The sequence below is a fragment of the Alexandromys fortis genome, unplaced genomic scaffold (assembly GCF_014885135.2).
Source record: "Alexandromys fortis isolate MF-2015 unplaced genomic scaffold, M_Fortis_MF-2015_v1.1 scaffold_64, whole genome shotgun sequence".
Taxonomy (NCBI): domain Eukaryota; kingdom Metazoa; phylum Chordata; class Mammalia; order Rodentia; family Cricetidae; genus Alexandromys; species Alexandromys fortis.
In genome coordinates this window covers 5,715,615-5,727,366 of record NW_026067976.1, presented here as the reverse complement: position 1 = coordinate 5,727,366, position 11,752 = coordinate 5,715,615, and positions in this window count along the sequence as shown.

Sequence of the window (11,752 nt, the reverse complement as noted above, 5' to 3'; positions counted from 1 at the left end):
GCCACCAAAGAGCACTGTCTGGTATAGGTTCCATTTGCTGGTGTGGGCCCTAAATCCAATCAGATTGGTTGGTTACTCGTATAATGTCTGTGCCACTATTGCAACAGCAGTTTTCTCAGACAGGACATTGTTTTTGGTCACAGGTTTGTAGCTGAGTTGATGCTATCTTTTCTGATAGCATGCAGAGTACCTTCTAGTAACACGAATGCTAGCTAGTCTATAAGGGTGAGCCTGTAGGAATGCATCAGCTTGACTTTTCTGTGCCCAATGGCATATATAAGTGTTGTCTTCAGCAATAGGGTCTTATCATTAGTTTGTGGAGAGCACCAATAGCCGTGGCAGTAGCCTGGGATGTTTGGGGTTGCCCATGGGGTCTCTTTTACCAATGACTCAATAAGATATTTCTCATTGCTGGCACTGGAAGTTTCCTTGGTGGGATGATATGTTTAGTTGGGGCATTGTCTACGCTGATATTGGTGCCTTCATTTAGATTTCTTTCATATATTTATATATTTTAGGAAGTTTCTTCAATAGCAGGTTCCTATATGACTTCCCAAATGGCCCTTAGTGTTAATTGTTCCTATCCATATTTATTCCTTGTCCCTTTCTTTGTCTATTAATAAGAAAATAATTCATATTAATTATGATTTCTGGTATGTTTGACATATCTTTTATATTTTTATAAATTCCCCCTTTAAGATTCTTACTTAAAATATTTCTCGAAGTTCAGTATTTTAAATATTTCTTTCTATTTCTTTGATAGAAAAATTCTTCTGTGTATCATATATATATATATATATATATATATATGTGCCATGGTCACAGATAATATTTTTGTAGAAATATGTATGTAGCATTATGTATGTATGTATTTATACACACATATGTTGGGTGTCATCCCTCCTCAGGAGCTGTCCACATTGATTTTGAGACAGATTCTCTCACTATGACCTGGATTCACAGGTCAGGCAAGATGAGATGGCCATAGTCCTAGAGACTCTTCTGTCACTGCCTTCCAAATGCTAGCCTTTGGATTACAACTGTGTCCTACTACATCTAGCTTTTTAAAGTAGATTCTGGGCATCCAACAAGGGTCTTCATGCTATTGTCTATGTAAGTAAGTCATTTTCACTACAAAGAACTTAATTTCAGAAACGTTAGCCAGGTGTGTTTAGCCATGTGTCTGCTCTCTGCTAAAGAGAAGAATCGCTTTATAACCTGGTAGGCACTTAGCTCTTTCAACCTCCAAGTGCAAACAAGCTTTAAAGTAAGCGGATTTCTTCCTGTATTCGTTCTCTCAGACTGTACCTCTGTTTTCCCAGCCACCGTTTCCCTACAAGGCTTCCTGAATTTATCTTCCATTACACACTCTCTCTCTCTCTCTCTTTTTTCTCATTTTGTCATGTATGCTCTCTCTGTCTTGGGATACATTTTGTCCATCTCATTTTCCACATCACTAGCTGAGTGTTCACCATGTTCCAGCCTACATTTCATTTTTTCTGTTTTATTTCAACATTTAGAAATTATATATTTAATCTCAAAAACATTTATGTCCTTTGATTATTCCATTTAATTATCATTTTATATCATTTAATTTTTTTTCATTTTTCCCTCCAGGAATATGTTGTCCCCAAGTCAATGTCTTGTTCATTCCAGATTGTAACTGATCTAGGAGGCAGCCAGCCACTGTGGAAGGCTAAGCTCAGCATACAGGCCGGTTTAGATCCTGGGCCAGGGGTGAAGACACTCAGTTTCAGATAGCCAGTCTTGCTCAAAGAGTCAAAAAAAAAAAGAGTGGTCTTTGTCCCTGGGTTCTGCAGACCAACCATCTGAGCCATAGCCTCAGTATGGGCCAATAACATCAATAGAAGGCCTCATAAAAGCCATCCGTGGTTGGCCTTTGATTTGAACCACTTCTTGCATCTCCATTGTCTATAGACTCTTGGAGCTAGCAACAGACCTCTCTCCCTCGCTAGAGGGTGTATACAGAATCTCAAAGCAAGATCCTTTCATGTATAATTGGTTTGGAATTATGGGAACTTCTGAGTCACTGTTTAGTGCTAAGGCTCGTCTATTGGGAAGGGAAATGCTTTCTTTTTTCTGTATAGAGGAGTGTAACAGGATTCCTTTCTGACTTACGAGTTGTAGTGAGAGAGAATTCCAAAGAGACAGGAAAAGTAACATTTCCTATCTCGGTGTTTTCAAACTGAATGCAGACGATAGATATTATTTTCCTCTAGATAGTCCCATATGTTCATTCCCCATTAGCCAACTCCAGGAGATGAGTCATGACCAGTCTAAGTCGGGCATGGAAACTCCATTCCCGTCTGCCAGGACACGCATTCCAGCTACTCTGTGACTAGGGAGGGTCATAACAAATCCTGGCCAAAAGGATGAAATGTATATGTGTTGGAGGGGTTCTCCCTTGCTGTTCATTTTGGGGGGGGGGTAATTATATGAGAGATGATGTCTGGAGCAACGGAAGTCATCCTGTGATCATGAATCAAAGGAGACCATCACAGAAAGCCAATATATTTAAGAAGGTGGATCAGTGTCAGACAGGAAGAATCGGGTTCCTGGTGATAGGGATGAGCCACTAACATATGTTAAGTGATAACGGAGGCACTGATGGCTTAATTCACTGGAGCCGAGCACTCTGACCCTTGCTTCTGAAGCCATTTCTAACTAGAACAGATGTTTCAGTTAGTATGCTCAGATCATGGAAGGCAAAGACGAATACTATTTTATTTCACAATAAATACAAATAAAGACTTTAAATTCCATACACATTATAATTTTGAAATCAGGGCACCAATGCAAATTCCTGTTTGCAGGAATCTCCATAGGCCCAAGCTGATGGACCGTGACACTCTTATGCCCCTTGGGGATGGATTGGGAAAGCGTTCCAGAAAGGGGCTGGGAAGGCAAACCAATCCTTACCCGTAATAAGGATCAATAGTCAAGCAGGTTATTGCGGCTTCTATAGCTGCTGTTGGGCTATTATTTTTCCACCAGTAACTGCAAAGGAGCAAGTTGCTGACGTGTGAGGCGTTTGGCTGCCCAATATGCCATCCTGGGAAACCTCCGGTGTCTACCATTCAGATTCAGGGAGAATAGTAAATATATTTTTCATCTGAATTAAAGTAAAATGAAGCTGTGATTAATAACAGCTGGAGGGTTGTGTTATTTATTATATTTTGAATTCTACCTCTGAGATATGCTGCTCTTTAAGTGCTTTTCCCTTCCAAAAGGAAAAACAGGTAAAATAATAACACATGCCTCATGCAGGGTGGTTATTGTGTGCCAGGAACTGTGCTAAGTATATCACAGGCCTTGTCTAGCTAAATCCTTCCAAAAGTTCCAGACTAAGTTGTCAAAATCAGTGTCTTATGTATAGACAAACTAAGACTGAGAGCTGTTACATCGCTGACAGAAGAAATCTTGACTTTTATTTAGATTTGTCTTATTTCATGAGTGTGAGTGTCCTGCCTGCATGTAGTAGCTGCACCACGTGTGTGCCTGGTGCTGGAGGTCAGAAGAGAACATTGGATTGCCTGGAACTGGAGCTGGCAATGGATGGAAGCCACTATGTGGGTACTGGGAACTGAGCCCAGGCCCTCTGCTGTAGCAGCCAGTGCTCTTAACCACTACACCATCTCTCCAGTCCCAACAACCAAAAAACTGTAGGAACCAAGGAATGCAAGGAGCAGGAAGAAAAAGTCTTCCTCGGGAAAGAGCACAGCAACTGGTTATCCAATATCAAATATGCAGCCCTGAAGATATAAATATACATGTAACATACAGAATGAACAGGTTGTATTTATATATTTAGGAAAACACACACACCAATTATTAAAGAAAAAGAGGCCATGAATGTGAATGACAGAAACGGGGTGTACATGGTTACGGGGAGGAAAGGGGATGGGGAAATGATGTAATTAAAATCTTAGAAAAATTTAAAAATGATATAAAATGAGATACAGATGTTTTAGTATTGTTCGCTTTAAAGAGCATTTCTAACAATCTTTGAAATTGTCATTCAGCGTATTTTGGTCATATTCAATACACTCCCCCATCTCTTCTCAGATCCACTCTCCTCTCCCTACCCTACCCAACTTTATGCCCTTAAAAAAAAGCCATGGACCCCAATTTGTGCTGCCCAAGTACTGCTGGGACTAGGGTCGACCCTAAGGAGTGGCCAACCTACCAGAACCATGCTCTTAAAGAAAAACGACTCTCTGTGTCCCAGCAGCATCCACGGCCAAGCTCCTGAGTGAAGGGCAGGGCTTCGTGCTCCTCTCCCAGTGAAGGAAGCCCTATGCGATCTTCTAATCGTGTAGTTTTATACCACTTTGCCCAACAAGCCTACAATTCAACATGATAGTCTGGGTCTCTTGGCTGAGGGTACCTCTTTCATAGTGGCATGTTTGGAACTTTAAATTTAATTTTCCAATATTTCCTATGACTTTGAGGTGGAATTGGCAGAATTAAATCAATCGATGGCCAACAGAATACGCGATGTAATTTATTTCTCCATTATTAGCCAATTCAGTGTTTATTAATGGTCACATGTACACTTCAATTCTATTAGATTCTTTAATCAAGTTCAACACAACGCTGAAGGTTAAGTGAGAAGAAACATCCAGGGTGTCGTGGGGCACAGTGCAGATAATTTGGACGTCAGACATTACATGTGGTCTCTGGCTCCCGCCGCATATTGACAGAATATAATTCCAATTTTCACACTGTCACAGCACAAATGGAAGTGTGACTTACGTCTCACAATTTGCATAGCTGGTTTCCTTTGACCGTTCCATCATCTGTCGGACAGTTATAAAATTGCCTTTCTTTGTGACATCATTCCTGTATGCTAAGGCTTCAAGGAGTTTCCAAACTAAAGCATGACCCTATCACCTGACACACAAAAAAACCCACTCCCAAATGGTGTGTCCGGCTCAGCAAATCCGTAGATCATGTCGCGCTGACTGGCAGGCACGCGGCTGCTATCTCGGAAAGTTCTGTTGTTGTTCTGGGTCCTGGGCACTCCTGTGGTTGGTCATGGATGCTGAATACATCCCAAGGGCTTGGTGTTACCCAGCACAGACTCCCAATTTGCTACATTCTACCCTGATACAATGCCATGGCTCAATGAAAAGCCGAATTTAGGAGAGTTTAAAGGTCTTCTTTAAAAAAAATATGATGATAACAAAGGGAACTTAAATGCCTTTGGCTCGAGGCCACCTGCCTCAGCTTGTGTAGTGGCTAGTTTATGTAAACTTGACATAAGCCAGAGTCGTTAGAGAGGAGAGAGCCTTGACTGAGAAAAGGCCTCTGTAAGATTGGGCTGTAGGCAAGCCTATAGGACATTTCCCTCCTTAGTGATTGATGCTGGAGGACCCAGTCATCTGTGGGTGGGGCCTCCTCTGGGCTGACAGTCCTGGGTTTTATAATAAAGCAGGTTGAGAAAGCAACAAAGAGCAAGCCAGTCAGCAGCACTCCTCCATGGCCTCTGAATCATCAGCTTCCGCCTCCAGGTTCCTGCCCTGGTTTCCTTTGCTGATGAACTGTGATTTGGAAGTGTAAGACAAATAAACCCCCTTTCCCCCCAAAGTTGCTTTGGTCACAGTGTCTCATCACAGCAATAGTAACCCTGACTAACAAACACCCCTTGGTTATGTTTGGGCAGCACTAAGACTACCCAATCTATGTGCATACCCCTTCTTGAAGAAGTTTCTTTGCCTACCACTCCTGCTTGAAAGATATTCTTAAGCAGTATTTTACAAAATATCATATGGTTTGTCTCAGGCTAGCTGGTTAGACCCAGGATGTGCACTGATCTAAAGAAGCCAGGGCACACAATATGACACGAGCCATAAAATATGAGCTGAGTTAACCTAGATCTCCATGGGCCAAGAAAGGAGAATGAGCCCTCAAGGAGAACTGAAGTGGGAGATGACAGACAGCCAAATAGGGCCAGGCAAGAGTCTAAGGAAGATGACGTTCGGATCTGTATACACGCGCATAGATGACGTTCGGATCTGTATACATGCACACAGATGACATTCTCTGTGGCAGCAGGAGGTTTCTGAGCACATTGGAAATGTTGGGCATTTGTAGGAGCTGTGGGCAGAGCAAAGTAAAACCCCGACATATCCATAGGTGCACAGATCTACAGCCTGTGAAATTTTTCATCTGTTGTTTCGTTTTGTCCTTCAAAGCAACACAAAGGGAGGCTATGTGTGTTGTTCCCTCCACTAGTTAAGAAAATCATCGCGGCTCTGAGAGAGTTTATGGCGTTCCCCAGGTCAGGATATAGAGCAGAGTCCAGATGGGAGCAGATCCTTGGCTGAGTGACCTCTTCTGCCCTATGCACTGGAGAAAGTCACAAACTGCTTTAGGTCAACTTAGCAAGCAAGTCATGGGGAGAATCAGACAACACCCATCCTGCCCTCTGAAGACCAAGCCACCTCTGGGATGGGAGGCTCCAGGAGGGGATAAGCTAGCCCACTATACTGAGACATGGCATGAGTTCCTGTCCCCCTAAACATAAAATTTTAAAGGAAACTGCCCAACGTCCAACGTCCGTTCTTGTTCTTGGCTTTCTTTTTCTCTACCCATGTTGCTTTTACATAGAAATTTGACCCAAGATATAATGCAGATGGAGTCATCCTCTGTACCTAACGAAGCACCCCAGAATGGTAGATTAAGATAATGAGCATCATTTGTCTCCACTTCAGTGGGTCAGAAAACTCAGGAGCAGCTTAGCTCGTGGCTTGGGACCAGGGTCTGAGAGGCCACCTCATCTGATGGTGTGTTGGACAGCGGGCAGGATTTGATTCCCCAGCAGGCAGAGAAGACTCCACTTTGGAAAAAAGTCTCAGTTCTTGGTCATGGAACCTCCTGCGAGGATGCTGAATTCATGGTAGCAGATGTCCCTGGAGATCAAGGGCAGGGGCACGATGAAGCAACCATAACATTTTGGGTATCCTACTACCAGAGGAAGTCCCTGCTGTCACTTCTGACCCTCTTCCACTAGCTAGAAACAAGTCCCCTCCCACTTAGGGGTGCTAATCAGGTGTACTTCTGGACATAAAAGATATCATACGTTGTTACATATTTAAAAACCACGCCAGAGGGCCAGTAGAGTACTGAGTGATTGTGATGATGTTTAAGAAATCTGTGACTCTTTAACAGCTTTCAGTTAATGCAACTGGTGGGTAGGTTTCTTACAGGGACATACCTACGGGAGTCAGAGAGTAGAGCCGCTCCAATGGAGTACTAAAGGGAATTGCAAAAGAGTACACCATCTCAGAGGCAACAGGCAGACCCTAGCAGAAGCACATTACACCAGAGCCCAAGCCAGCACAGCCAAGAGCTGCTGAGTGCACACTGCATACTCGCAAGGCTCTGCTTTCATCTCACAAAACTGGGAGACAGGACATAGACCATGTCCTATCTCACACACAAGGAGAGAGGGTAACTGGTAAAGCTGGGATGGGAGAGGCATGAATGGGGAGCTGGGATGGTCAGCACAGGGTCTCTTCTTACCTGGGTGGTCGTTGAGACTCATGAAAATCATCCTAAAGGAGGAGGGTGGGACTCTGAATTGTGAACTGGAGTTCTCCAAACAGTCGAGGTAGAAGAGATGCGCGAACACCGTATGGACGAGGTACAAGGAAGACTGTGCTTAGATGCACACAGCTACTGCATTTTCACACAAATCTCTTAGCGCTCTTGGGAAATGGGGCTTTATGGACTATTTCTGTCTGAGTTTTGCACAGCTCATACCAAGAGTCAGATTTTGGTCCTTCACAGATGAAAGTTCCTGAAGAAACTGGCCTTTGAGGGATAGTAGTGGGGAGGGCCAGGGAGAAATGCCCACGGCTTCCCTGGGCCTAGCCTCAGAGAAGGTGGATGGCCCACATGGTCTGATCTGCTTCTTCTGATGCCTGCTGAAGTAACCACCTCCAGTCTCCTGTCCCACAGGTATGTCTAGCTAGTCACTCTCTAGATAGTAAACTCTGTCTTCTTTACTGGGGATAAGGGGCGCAAGTCTTTGAAACAATAAAACATGGTACTTTTTGAGAGTTTTATACCCGCATACAATGCATTTCGAGCATACTAACTTCCCATTCTTCCTTCTTTTTAACTCTGTGCAGAGACCACTCTCAGCCCTTACCTCCAATCAACCTCCAGTCCTCCTCCCACCTCACAATCTCGTAGGTGACGGGACATCCACTGGAGCATGGTGGACCTATCAAAGACCATGCCCTTAAAGAAAAATGACTGTTCCTCCTCCAGAAGTCGCCATCTGTCAATCATTTGCCGGCTAGCTGTGGGGTTTCTGCGGCCCTCCTCCCTCTCCGCTGAGATGTTGACCCGCTCGATCATGTGTAGGCACCCACAGCTGCTGTGTGTCCAGGAGCGCGGGGGCTGCATCCTGCCCAGAAAGCTCCAGTGCACTCTCCTCCACGACCTCTGGCTCTTGGACTCTTGGAGGTGGAGGCGTGTTGGTTCTGTTTGTGGCTAAGCTTTTCGCAGACACTCTCTGCACTTTGATCGGCTAGCTATAAAGCACATATCTTAGCAACAGGGGCCATTCTCTGTGGAGGAGTCACCTCAGGGCCACAGCAAATCTCTATGTGGATTGTTGAGATTAAGTAAATTGGTGGTGGGTCATTGGATAATTTAGTTAATTAGCACTTATATTGGAGGTAATACATTTCTTACAGTTTTCAAATAATTACCATCTAGTAAGGAAGACTTTGGTTCTAGAATAAATGTGTGCTTGTGTTACTGTTTCCACGAAGACCCGGAAGTGATTGCAGGTTTCAGCAATGAGGCAAGGTCTTAAGGGCCATAGTAAGAGTAGTTCAGAGGCATGAGGTTAAGAATGAAAACAAGGTTTTTCTGTGGAAACCCCAGGCTCACTCTGGGGGTGGGGGTGATGTCAACTTTCTATATTCTGTGTCTTCAAAGAAGGATAAATCTGGTTGGTTACAGGATTTTGTTTTTGAAAATTGTATGCAAATTTAGGGCGGAGCAGAATTGTCCAGAGACCAAGGAGAAGACCTGTGCCTTTATTAGCCATCTATTTTCCCTCCTCCACACCTCTCAAGAATATCAAGTAGATGGATTAGGGTATTCAAGCTGGAAAGAGACCGACCGTTATTGGGCTTCCCAAGCAGACTGCCGTCCAGTGGCCTGACTTCTCTCCTCGGGCAATGGTTGTTTAGAACTTGCTGGCCAATTTAGCTCACCACGCCCTTTGACCTACTTACTTCTATTTTCTCTTTGGGGTTACCTCCATAAGAAAAGGATTTAAAAAAAAAAACTACATTGGTCAAGAGTTTGGCCTTCTTTACAATTCTAATTGTTAAAAAGGGGCAAAAATAGGTTTATTTATTAATTTGAAATTGTCCTTTCAAATGCAAGTGAATGTTGCCTCTGTGTGACTTTAAAAATGGAGCATAATTCAGTGAGATCTTGGAAATCGTGTAAGGGCAACCCAGGTGAAGCCTGCTATCCAAGCTGACTTTCCAAAGGCTAAGTCTCTTATGAGTATGACATCCAGCAAGTCATTGTCAATGCGACACAGGAAGGGACTCCTAAGACCACAGGAGGAGGGACCACGTGCACATCCTATCATTCCACTCTACCTCGTGAGGGATGTGAGGAGAGGCCCCCAGGATTATTGGTGAGAATTACCCAACCAACCTGGACCGTATACTTTTACTTGACAAATATTCACATAGTGGCTGTCATGTCCAATACAATTCTAAAAGTTGCTGAACCCTTAACCTGCCTTTATGACTCTAAGGACTATGAGGCAGAAACTGTTGTCAATGTTATTTTGCAAGTGAAAAGATGGAAGCCCACCCCACTACCAGCACTTGAGTTGAGCCCCCCCCCCCCCCAGGCTTGGTGACTCAGAACCCTTGTTGCTGTCCACCAAGTTTGGCAGACTTCTTAGTGTTCATCTTAAGCTTCCCGAGAAGTTTCTTTTTAATCCCCTGTGATCTGTGCCGACTCCTCAATGCACAAGTGTCCCTGAGAACATAGGGACTTTGCTGGGCTGGGAAGCCACATCTGGCTGGGCCTCCAGGGTTGAACAATGGGGTCCCTTTCAGATACTCTGGGGATTTCCTACTTCAAAACACCCCCAGCTTTGTCGGGACTGAGGAAGAAGACCCTTAAGGGCAGAGGCTAAGAAGCAAGCTGCCATTTGTGTGGGATTGTGTTAAGACACGCTGGTGTTTGGAAGTCTGTCGCCACGTGGTTCTGGTTGCGTCCCTATGTGTGAAAAGTGTTCATTCATTTATTTATGCTTTTATGGCCACTGTGTGTATGTGTGCGCTTGCCTGGGCTTTCTAACATAAACAGAGGATGCGAGGGTAAACTTCCAATGGACCTGGTTTCTGCTTGCTGTGTATGTTCAAACCCTCCAACGCAAGAGTTTAAAATCAACAGTTTTCTTTCTGGGAGAGGGCCATTATTTGTTCAGAAGTGTCCAGGCTGACAAACACACCAGGCGTTTCTGTTCTCTTCATGAAGCTGAAGCCCAGGCAGAGATCGGAGCTGTCTGGTATGTGGTCTCCTAGGTCACAGCCTCACGCCTGCAGGTGGCCAGGATGTGGTCCCTAGGTGGGTGCTACGAAGCCCTAAAAGCTGGAGACTTCGTAGCCTAAGCTACCATTTCCTCAGCCCTTAAAATGTCAGGACCCATCAAACTCTGCCCAGTGGTTTCCAGGAATGCTTCATGCAGAGGCTTTACCTGAATCTTCAAGGACTCCTGCAGCTGTAGCCGACAGCTTTTGTGTGTCTGCAGAGGTACCAGTCAAGGCTTCTCCCCGGAAAGCGATGTCTGCCGTGATATTCTTAAGCAAGCTAAGAGCAGAAGTGTGGAAAGGGGGTTCCACCAGAATAGCTCGGCATATGGCTTTTCCAGCCGTGGGCCTCTAAGGCTGGGAGAATGAACATGCCCAGCAGAGGGCGCCACCGCGCCGGCGCTCACCAAGCTGTGCAAACCAAGCAGGGGGATGCTAAAAACCACTGAAGAGGGATGATTCCTGACTATGCCTCTACCCGCCTCGACCTCCCTCTTCCTCTTCCTCATCTCCCCCCAGCCCCCTCCTCTCTCCCTCCTTTCCTACCCTGTCTCAGTCTTTCTTTCCATCCATCTCTAACTCCTAGCCCCTCCCTAACGTGAGCAGGACACTCCAGGGAGCCTGAAGTCTAGTAACTGGGTGTTAATTATGTCTGAGTGGATTCTAGAGAAAAAGAAAACCATATACTGTATCAGCAGAGAAATGGTTTCACTATGAGGAAACTAATGATGCTTTTATCAGGAACAATATAAAGATTGCTTTTTTACCAGTGTGTGTCCCGTAGGGTTCAGGGCTATGAGATATTTCTGTATCTGGCTTGAGGTTCCTCTGAGCTTTTACATAATCAAATCAATATAGCCATGATTCACCCTCTGGCAACAACGGCTCTCTGCAAGTTTGCTGTTGCTCCTTTAGTGGCTAAAGGGAAAATAAATAAATATATAGAGAGGAACTTATTATGAATCGGTAGCCATTGATTTGTTCGGTCTCCCGACTTCCTTTTTAATTGCAAAGCACACACACGTTCTCACACACGGGCAGTAGGATCCTGTAAGTTCACGGTCAGTCAGAAATGAGGTGGCCAGGATTGCCTGAGGGCTTGCCACTGTCCTTTTGGAAGAGGAGGCTTCCTGTGCCGAGTAAAT